Source organism: Otolemur garnettii, unplaced genomic scaffold, assembly GCF_000181295.1.
Source record: "Otolemur garnettii isolate 467f Iridium unplaced genomic scaffold, OtoGar3 scaffold00207, whole genome shotgun sequence".
Lineage (NCBI taxonomy): Eukaryota > Metazoa > Chordata > Mammalia > Primates > Galagidae > Otolemur > Otolemur garnettii.
The window spans coordinates 1,940,081-1,951,033 of NW_003852602.1; the positions used below are offsets into that span (position 1 = coordinate 1,940,081).

Consider the following 10,953-nt stretch of genomic DNA (forward strand, 5'->3'; position numbering starts at 1 on the left):
GGGATCCTCCTATCTCAGCATCGGCCTCCCAGAGTGCTAGGATTACAGGCAGAGCCATCTCATCAGGCCTTAATTAATAGCTGAAGATCTAGTAAATGAAAACAATTTATGCTGGCCCTTTAAATCACAGCATCCATCAGAATCAATCTTACCTTTATCAACCTTGAAACACCAGCTGAACTGTTGGGAGGAACAGGAGATAGGTGTTCAGGGCACTGATGCTGCAGTAAGACAGTAGGTGAATCACAGCTCTACTATTCATAAAATGAGTGAACTGGGCAAATTTATCTCACTTGTGGCAGATAAGGAAACTGATGCTGTGTTTAAGTATGAACTTTCTTGAAGGATTGAGGAAAAAATTAAATAAGATAAACTCTTTGTCAATACAGCAGTAATAGTTACTATTTGGAGAGTGTTCCTAGTACGTAACAAAAAAATTGATTACTTTTTAAAAAATATTGTATTTCAATACCTTGCTGTATACATCCATGAGGAAAATTCCAATGTTCTATGTAGATGAGTATTAAGTAAAATTATACTCTTACTTTAAAAAAATGGCATATAAATGCCACTGATGGATATAATATGTGTAAAAATGCAGTTTATGAACAACTCTCTCCACCCACAGCTAACATACAAAAGTAAAGTAATGACTTCACATGTTTATGAGGTTTCTGAAGGGCTGTGTTTTTACTCTCCAGAGTTAGCCATGTCTCTCCTTTCCATGGACAGGGCACGGCACTGTCTGTTAAACAAGATGGCATGAGGAAAGAAAACAAGAAAAGGAGAATAAAGACTTTAAACGTTTTAAATTATAATTTAAAATAATATTGAAAATGACTTGGTACTGTCCACCACTATTTTCTGCTGAGAGGGCAAAGTACAAGAAATTATATTCCATTCCACAATCATTTACCTTCTTGTGACAATATTGCAACTAGACAGTCCCTACTAATTCTAAGATGAGACCAAGGTGATAGCTACACACTACTTAGACGGGACCTCAGAAAAGATCGTGATCATTAGAGATCAGGTCCAGGTTGTTTCTTCTGCTAAAAATATTCAATGAAGTTTTTCAGTTTATTCCAGACAACTTTAGCACTATTGATGATACTTAGAAATTAAAAGCTTTCTCTTCTCACTTAAGAAATGTATAAATGATTCAAATCATTGATATCTTATGACCAGGCCTACAGAGTCTGTTATACTAAAATTGAAATGTATTCTAATGTAAATTGTCAAGATTCTGCCGGATTGTATGTACTATATGGTAACTATGTTTACAAGTACAGCTTTCTATCATTCTTCTATGTTTCAAAAACTTCAACCACTGATTCTGTTAATCTGAATTATGGACACGGGTGTTGGATGTGTCCATAGAAATATAACAAGCATTCATTTGACAAAAATAATATTGAGTTACAACCCAGAATGTATAGCTCCAGAAAGTTAGGGAAATTATACAGATTCTAAAAGGCTATACTATCTTAAGCTACTATATTTTAGTGAAACTCAAAGGCAAAACCAAAAAAGTGTGTTTTCCTACTCTGATCAAAGCAAATATGAATTTTTTTTTCCATTTTTCTAAGCATCCCCATTTTGAAGATGGGAATTGTTACACATGAAGTTAAATTCTGTTTGCCAAGCTCAAACAGCAATAGACTAATAAAGAATGAAATATGCCTTCATAATTTTTAGATTAAATTTTGGAGATAATATTGCATATATATTAAAAAGGAATGATTTTCTTATGATATTTACATAACTTCCCCCATCCACCTATTTTATATTATTTTTGTCACATCAGACATCAAATAATCACATTTTATGCATTAATCTACCTGCAAAGAAAGGAGGGATGGAAAATATCTTTCTAACTGCTAATAGAACTTATATATACTATATTGTTTTTACTTGTTGCATATAAAAATATTAAGAAGATTCCATTTAATGTTTTTTTGCAATATAATCAACATCCCTAAAATACCGATACACGTCCACAGAAGCACCTTATCATGTTTTTCTTTTCCTTGTGTGTATTTGACAGCCAGGTATCCTGCTGATTAAAATCAATATAAAGGAGTATGGAATTGTCTTCTAAGACACACCAGCATTGTAATTTTAAAATATATTAAAGGGAAATAAGGGAGGGCAGGTGGGAGAGAAGAAGTAAGTTCACCCTTGGTTATTTTTTATACATTCTCAATAAGAAAAAGGTGCCAACACTGAGTTAAACATGCAGCAATTCCACAATTAACATATTTTCCCAGTAAAATATAATTTGCATCACATATGGTTTAATACCATGCTTTGATAGAAGTCTAGTCTTTGAGGCATTCTCATTTTTACAAAGGTGAATTATGTCAGTTTTTAATATTCTCATAGCACTTAAAAATGATTGTGGGGGAAGAAGTATGCTTTGTAGAACATGGATAAAACTGACTTTGAAAAATAAATTTAAAAGACTGTCTAAATATAAACTTAGGAGGATCATGAAATTTTTGTAAAGAAAATTGTGGTAGGTGAGTCACAATATTGGACCTCACATATGAGGATAGGATTTTCTCTCTCTTTTCCTTTTATTGAAAATGCCATAGTAAAAGGGGTGGGGTACAATCCTTGCTACCGTGTTAGGCATTAAATAAATGTTTACTTAGCAGTAACTCACTGCTTAGCCCTGGACCAACCATCCATCTAGCATTCGCAACTGTCATTGGTAGGGGGAAGGGAAGAAAAGGGTTTGAAAGTTTTAAATATGAATATTATTTATTTATGATACTTTTAAAAGAGATACAGAGAATCACATCTATATATCTGTACCTTCTCACAACAACAAAAAAGACATTTAAAGGCAGAAAGGTGGGCGCTGTTTTTGATGGGGGCTAGAACCTGACATTTAAAACTCAGGAAATAAAAGCTTGGGACTTGATAGCAAAAGGAAATGGTATTGGCCTTAGTACTTTACTACGGAGAAGCAACGGAGATTCGGTTAGCAGCAACATATGGGAGAAGAAGCTAAATGGCATCTCTTGAACTTATTTCTGTTCTGACCTTTTGAAGTTGCTGGGTTCAACTAATTTTCTCCTCATGGTTACATCTGAAGCAGGTTCCAGAGACAGGAACCAACAGTTCAGCAGAAATAGATTAGCATCATAACTTTCTGTGGGAATGAAATGAGAAACAACTAATAGCCCTTTGTTTAATTAAACCCTGCTAAATCAAGTGATGGCCTCCGTCCATCAAATAAATTATTCTATTTCATACATATACACGTATCAAATCGGGGAGCATTCTCAGCACCACTGATAACATTTTTTAAAAGGCTGATCGATATACAAATCCAAGTAACAAGGAAAGCAAATCAAATAATCTAAGGCAGATGAAATGCCAAAGAGAATGTGATAAAAATCTGACTTGAACCCAATAAGTGTTAATTATCTAGGCACATTTTCAAAAAGTGAGCTCTGTGTGTTACACAACACATCATACACAGCAACAAGAATTAACACTGGTTCCTTTCTGCCCCCGGTAAGAGATCTGTGACACACCAAGTTACTAGCCTTTTCCTAAATTAAAAAACAATATTAGTTTATTTCACTTATGAATACCAACAGTACTAAAAACAAAAATAAAACAGTATTTTCCCCTGGTGCACTAATAACTTTGTAGCAAATATAACAAATATAAAGTGACTGAAACTCACATCAGCAGTACCAGTGAGCAAAATATTTTCAAGAAAGAAATCTTGAAACCTTAAATTACATCTGAAGTTGAAAGGCTACTCTGATGATGCTTGTGCCTTGATTTGCCAAACACAAAAGTTTGCAAAGAGACCAGAAAAGTGTGGTTGGAAATATAAATTGAATGTCACTTTACCCATTAGAATATTTTAGTTTTGCATGAAAAAGCTGCTCAAATTGGGAGGTTGATAAAAGCTGTGAGGTGTACCATCCTGAGTAGAAAAATAATGACGTTTCTAATTTTTTTTCTTTTCGGCATTAGTTTACTTATATTGACAAGGTTTTCTGAACAACTGTAAACGTGTGGATTCTAACTTTTCAATATGTGCTGGTTCTTTTCCCCCCACCAATAAACAATGAAAAACTTGGAAAGCAAAGCCCAGAGGTATAATTTCTTGGGTAGAATCATTATGTCCTCATTCTTTGTAGCTTCTTTGCTTTGCTCCAACATTTCTGATCCTCTCAGCTAACGAGGAGCGTGAGACCTTAAATCTGTGCATGATTTCAAGCAAATGTTACCTCGTGAGTGTATTCACGTAACAGTCTTACAATGCCTTCTCACGTGGTGTCTTCCATCCTGCTGAACACGTTTTATGGTCTGTTAGTTTTGTTTTATTTTACATAGATCATGCTGCCATTGGCTACTTAAATTGTCTTCAGTGCTAATTGAGGGGTTGCTATAAATGAATATTGTGCTGACCAATGTTATTCATAATACCCAAATAAAGTTATTTCCCAGGGTAAGAACTTCCTTCCCTTCAGAGTTGATATGTGTACAGCAGGCAAATGGAGCCTCTATTCTACTGAAGGCTTCTATAAAATTGTCTGTTCTTCAGCAAAATTCATAACAGCTTCAAGAACTCAAGAAATGCGTTCTGGACCCCATAAACGCATCCAAGAAATGTTACAGAGTCTTGGGTGCAGAGATACATCTGTGGAGGTTAAAGGGCTTTAAGAAATTGTAAATTACAAAGCAGACACATTGTTTTCTAATAGAAAAATAATTAGACCTACAAGATCCGATTTGCAGTGAGGACAGAGTAAAAAGTTTGAATGATGGTATCACAGCACAGATTTCAGAGAAGCTTACCCAGTTCCTCTACAATATTCAGCCCATTTGAGATGGTCGGGGAATCCTCTGACACTCATTTGGGTGGTCTGGGGATCAGAGTAAGGAAGATGAATTGCCATTGAACAGCCCTGAGTGAGGCAATTTTTGAAATTGCTGGGAAGGCTCCTCTCTGTGTTTTCAGAAGGGATTTTCCTCAACTCCTCACTCTATTCAGAGTCCAGAAAAAAATATATATGCATATATGTGTGTATATATATATATATCTCAAAGATGATTTAAAATCTTGAGACTGCTCCATCACAAAATAACCATGGGATAGGGAGCTTCAAATCTTCTAAACAGAATTACACAATACTATCAGAATTATTGTTTAATAAAGGGGATGGTCCTAGAATTTCTTTCAGCCACAGCACTTAAAGAAGTAGAAAGCATGTCTGGACATGATGGTTATAGAGAACTCCCTTTGAGGGAAAAATAGTGTAACCCCTAGAGAACATCCCTCAAAGGTATCAGTCCTCTTAGCAGAACCCCCTACACACACACACACACACACACACACACTCTCTCTCTCTCTCTCTCTCTCACTCCGGATGACATCCCCGCAGAACTGGACAGTTGATGAAAAGCCAGAGCGAGGCAGGGATTTCGGCGGTATTTAGCATGAACCACAGGGCTCACTTTGCATGCATTGAGGTACTGCAAGGAGGCTGAATGGATGGAAATTCCCACTCTCCAATGTTACGTAAATATCTCTTTCCCACATATAGTTTTCTAGTTGGAAAGCTTCTATAATAAAACCGAAGGTGACAGCCGGGGAGGGTTTTTAACCATTGAAATGGCCGGTCAGGAGTGTTGTAAAAAGGACTGGGGCTTCCAGAGGCCCCCAGCCAGCCCCAGTCCCTCGGCTGTGCTCGGCGCAGGTGCCGGATACCGAGAGGGCACTACTCCCGCATACCTCCTCCAGCGTGCCTCGCTGCCTTTGTCAGCTCCCAAATACCGTGAAGCCGAGGGAAAGAACGCAGCACATCTGATTAGCAGCAACGGCGCTCTAAGGGATTGTCCGATCGTGCCTCTTAAGGAGGAAACTCTTGTGGAATCTTCAGGAAGGGTGTAAAGTTGAAAGGACCTTTCCCCCCTCCTGCTTCCTCAGTTACAAACGCTATCCTTTAATCAGAGCTGAAGTGAGCAGCTGCCAGAGTGATTTTCCATTACGAACTAATGTTGTGCGTTTGCAACAATAAACAATTAATGTTGTTTGATTTCTTACATTTAGCAACCCAAGCAAACAGCTGCCATCTCCCCTCGCGGAGGCAAACGGTTAGTCCTTGGCTTACCGCTGGCTGGGTGCCTGCGGGGAAGAGTCAGAAACTAGGAAACTTTGAGGTTTCTGCCACATTGAGTAGGGAGAGGGGCGGCTTTGGTGTTGGGGAGAGAAAACTGGAGGAAACTGTGGATACCTGTTGGCACCAGCTTTGGAGGCGGCAGTTTTTCACTGTTTCCCAGCTTCGGTTGGAGCCTGGGAGAACCGGAGTAGGTCCCTATGAACCTGTTACGCAGGAGGACAACCCAGGGGAGGGCCCCCTGCTCCTCCAGTCCTTCCAGGGGCGCGGCCCGCCCCCAAGGGTTCTCGGATGTGGAGCCGAGAGAAGACGGGAAGCGCAGCTCCCCGACTCCGCAGACCCAGGGAGCGGAGCTCCGAAACAGCCTCCAGCTCCGGGCCTCTGTGAGTGCAGTCTCGCGGACGCGGGAGGACACCGACCGTGTGGCTCGGGAACCCAGCAAGTTGGCAGCAGGCACTGCGCCTCCCAGGCTGGAGCAGCCACTTGTGGGAAAGCCTCGCTCTGCGGCTTTCGCCGCTGAACCTTGGCCCGCAGCCCCACCGCGGGGGTGGCCCTCCCTCGCCTCGGAGATGAGGCGGCGCAGAAAAACAGCGTTAGGGCACCTCCGGCACCTTCGCCTCCTTTCCTCTTCAGCTGCACCCTTCTCACAGCAGGCAACCGGTGCTTCCCATTCACCGCACGGACCCCGCAGTGAAGGCGCTCGGCTGCAGCCGCGCCTGTGTTGGAAGGAGGCGAAATTACCAGGCGACCGCAGGGAGGGAGACCGGCAGAAAAACTGGAGGGGCACAGCCTGGAGCCGGCTACCCCCAGGATCTGTTGTCAGCGCAGTTTGCAAAAACCGCCAGCCAAAACCCTGAGGGCACGCATCAATCCTAGATACCGCTAAAGAAGACACAGCTGAGCCAGTGCCTGCGCTAGAAGCCCGCATCCACCACCCGGGAGGGAGGTGCGCGCCAGGTGTCCGAAGGGGCATGAGAATTTCTACAAGAAACGGTCCCTTCGGGGTCCGTAGAGCGTAGAGAAAAACTGAAACGGGGGTTTGGGGAGACACTTACTTTTATGGGGCTCCGCGGTGGCGAATTTCAAGCCTTCTGGTTCACAAATGGCTGGAGGGGCTCGGGGTCGGCTCCCGAGGGCTACGAGCGCCGACCGGTCCCTGAGAGCTGGGCAGGCGCCTCCGGATTCCGTTCATGCCTCTCGGAGCTGGTGCGGAGACGCTGGGCAGGGACGCTGGGCTCTGGGTGTCCGCAGCCCAAAGTGCGGCTGGTGGGTTGATGCTGCCGTCTACGCACAAATCGGTGGCGGTGGCGGAGATTCAAGGAGGCAGGGAGAGTCTAAATAAATCCACTAATTCTGGGCTGAGCGCTCCGGCGTGCGAGCCCGCCTGCCTGCCAAATGTAACTGTGAAGTGATGTGGAAAAGTGAGCCGGGTGCCTCCCCTGACGGATCTCATTGGGCAGAGCGCAGAGGCAGGTCTACCACTTGAAAATTCATATATTGTAAGCGGTCCCCCACCCCGCCCCCTCCCCGCCTTCCCCCTGCGCTGCCGTGCGCTCGCTCGCTCGCGCTCTTTCCCCCACCAAGTGGGCGCACAACTTTTTGCTCCTCGCTCCCAAGCACGCCCCGCGCGTCTCCGCCGCCGGAGCCACGGGGTGAAGACGCGCCCTTCGGCGCCGTGCGCGCAGCCCGCGGAGGGCCAAGCTCCCGGATAAGAGGGCGGCAGACGCCACCGGGCTGCGGAGGAGGTACCGCGAGCGTTCTCTCCGCAGGTGGCACCTGAGCCCCGGGGCTGGCGTTATCTTGAAAAGCGTCTCAGTGACTCACAGCTGTTGTCCGTGACAGGAAGAGGACGCGACAGGGCAAAGGGGTGCGCGCGTGCAATTCACCTCCTTTTTATGGCGAGGACCTCTTGCTCAAGAATGGGGCGATTTTGCGTCCCTTGCCTACTACTCAGAGGCTGGGATTAGAGTCTGTGTGCGCATCGTGGACCCAGAATAGAGCTCATTCCTAATGTCCTAGTGCTCCTTTGGCGAGATGCGATCAGGGCCAGCTAGGAGGGGCGCGCGGTGAGTGGGTGTAGGAGGGAAAAGCAGAACTTGCTTGGGAGGTAAGGGGAGGAATTATTCGGTCTTGTCTACTCCGTGTGTCCTGATCTCCTGCCTCCACAAGAGATGCTCTGTCCGTGGTCCCTTCAAGCCCTCGGTTAGACCGCGCTCAGATCTTGAGAAATGGCCACCCAGGAGTAGAGCGGGTGCCAAAAGAAGGCGTCATGAATCTGAGGTCCAGATTTCTTCTATTTTCATCTCTGAGGCTACCTTGTAGAAATATCCAGCTGCTGTGATCACCTTTTAATAAAATTAGTGAGATATAAGACAGACTAATCCTTACCTTTGTTTTTTCAAACTCCCCTCCACAGGAGACCCCGATTTAGTCCGTTCCCTGCCTGAACAAGAAAGACCTGAGCTCTGAGTGGATTTTACCTTCTGAGGGCAGAGTCGAAACAGAAGGGGGGGGGGGAGAGGACCAGACGCACGGTCTGTAGAGATTGTACTGTCTGACTCAAATTAATGAGACAGAGTGAACAGAATGAGAAAACAGGCACAATATGCTTATAATATTCATGCAAATTTGACATTTTTTGTGCTGCATCTAACATCTCATTGTGAAAATACTGAAAAGAATATTGACTGTAGGTCTGATAGCTGTTTGTTTCACATTCTAGCTGTCATGAGCAAGAAACTTAGTGAATTATTTCAGAGAAGAGGGAAGGTGAGGAGAACCAGGAGGTCCCCACACACACACCACACACACACTCAGGCAGTCGCTAAGTAGCTGTTTGTTCTCTTTCCAGGCTATGTCTGCTTACAGGGCATTGGAATTGGCTAATTCTGTCTTGGAAAAAGGAACAGCAGTCAAACCTCAATCAAATTATAACTGCTGCTAGACCAGACAGTCCCAAGTGGACAAATAAATAGATCACATTTTGGGTTGTGCTTAATTTTCAGACATTCATCTTCACTTTGAACAGATAGTTTGAACCTTTCCTTGGGGTACCTTCTTACCTCTATGAGAACTAATGCATAGGTGGTGTAGGACTGCAAGCTGGGGACTGTGAAGTAACAAACCCATCTCAGAAGAAAGTCAGAATGTTAAAGAGACAACATCGTCAAATCTCATTTTCAGAACAAAACACAAGCAAGCAAACAAATACTCTGGTAACAAAGTAAAGAGAATCAGAATCTAATGGTCCCTTGGGATAGGATGAATTTGTTTTAATTCTCTTTATCCACATTTACTTTTAAGCAGTTATATACATTGTCTTCAATGAAATTTGGCCCTCTTGGAATTCAAGGTAACCCTATCTATACCTGCTAATCTCTGCTCAAAGCATGGAAGTAGGAATTTCCTAACTAATTCTCAAGAGAGGTCTGGACGATTAAGCAGTGTGAAAGAGGATTAGGATGTTAAAAAGTCCTGTAAGGATATTTCTAAGATAATCAGGATGCTGAAAGAAAAGGTTATTTGTCTCTAACAATTCCACCCATTCTTAGTAAGATGCAGTTTAACATCACAATGGTGAGACCCTTACTTACCCCATTTAAAAAGTGTTTTATTTTGTCATCTTCAGGGTTACAACCTTCTAGCAGGAAGAGGACTATTTCCACAGGCTTTTTTGAATGTGACTGAAATTGCTTGTCTTGTGGAGCTTTGGGGGCGGGGGGCGGTGAGGAATTATCTGATAGGACAGGAATATAATTTGAGAAGGTGTTGGGGGAGGAAGGAAAAACTGCATTCAGAATAACCTTGGCTGACTCATGCAAAAAAGTGGGATAGGGCAGAATGTCTCCAGCCTGGGTCTTGGTGACAGGCAGAGAGTTTTGCAGAGCAGTCTACTGCAGTTGGGTGTGAATGAGATGGAAAGAGAATCCATGTAATAAAAGACACACTTCTTTTTTACTATCGCTAGAATATTCGTCATAATTTTGACAAAGTGGCCAGTTTGTTGCAGAGTGAGGAGTCAGCGGGCTTGTAGAAAGCAGAGCCCCAGAGGAAGGGTGAGAATTGCTAGAAAGACTTCCACTTCTCTAGCTGAAACAGGAAATGCGAGTGGAGCCTATCTATTGTTGGCTGCATTAACATATGCATAAAATGCAAGATTGCATTTTAATGCAGCAAATAATAAATACGTTCTATTCTGCATTTTTCAGTACACAATTAAAACTAAAAGAAACAAACTGAAAACAAAACGAAAAATGTACTTACTATGATATGATTACTGATAACTTTCAGGGTTATTAGGTTGCTTTTAAATTTAGACAGATTAATGAATTCATGGAATATCTCCTTAAGGAGTGTGTGAAGGAATTTTACCATGTGAAACTTGCCAGGGTTATTACCATTTAAAATAAAAACATCAAGAATCTGACACATGGTGGCACCTGTGGCTCAAGGAGTAGGGCCCCATATACCAGAGGTGGTGGGTTCAAACCCAGCCCTGGTCAAAAACTGCAAAAAAACAAAAAAAAAAATCTGACATATGAAGAAGGCTAAAACACAAATGTAACACTAATTAATACCTAATAATTTCCAGGAATGCATAATCCTTTTCCACATTTCATTAGGATAAAGAGGTCTGAAATGACGTGCTTTATTTTAGTACTGGGGAGAAGGTAAGTAATATGCAACTACTCTGGCGGTAGGCACAAGAAATGTAAATATATTTTAAAATTCCAACACTGAAGCATAAGTCATAAGAATAAAAATAATGAAAGCAATTTTGAGACGTTTGTAAATGTTTACG

At 42.6% G+C, this 10,953-nt stretch overlaps 1 protein-coding gene across 1 annotated transcript in view; it reads right to left on the minus strand.

The window, feature by feature from the left end:
• The window catches only part of CDH8 (cadherin 8), a 377,151-nt gene extending 369,197 nt beyond the window's left edge, over nt 1–7,954 (minus strand). Inside the window, exon 1 of the mRNA XM_003801316.1 lies at nt 7,208–7,954. The gene's annotated coding sequence lies outside the window, so the exon portion shown is untranslated. The remainder of the gene's footprint in view (nt 1–7,207) is intronic.
• Nucleotides 7,955–10,953: the final 2,999 nt, after the last annotated feature.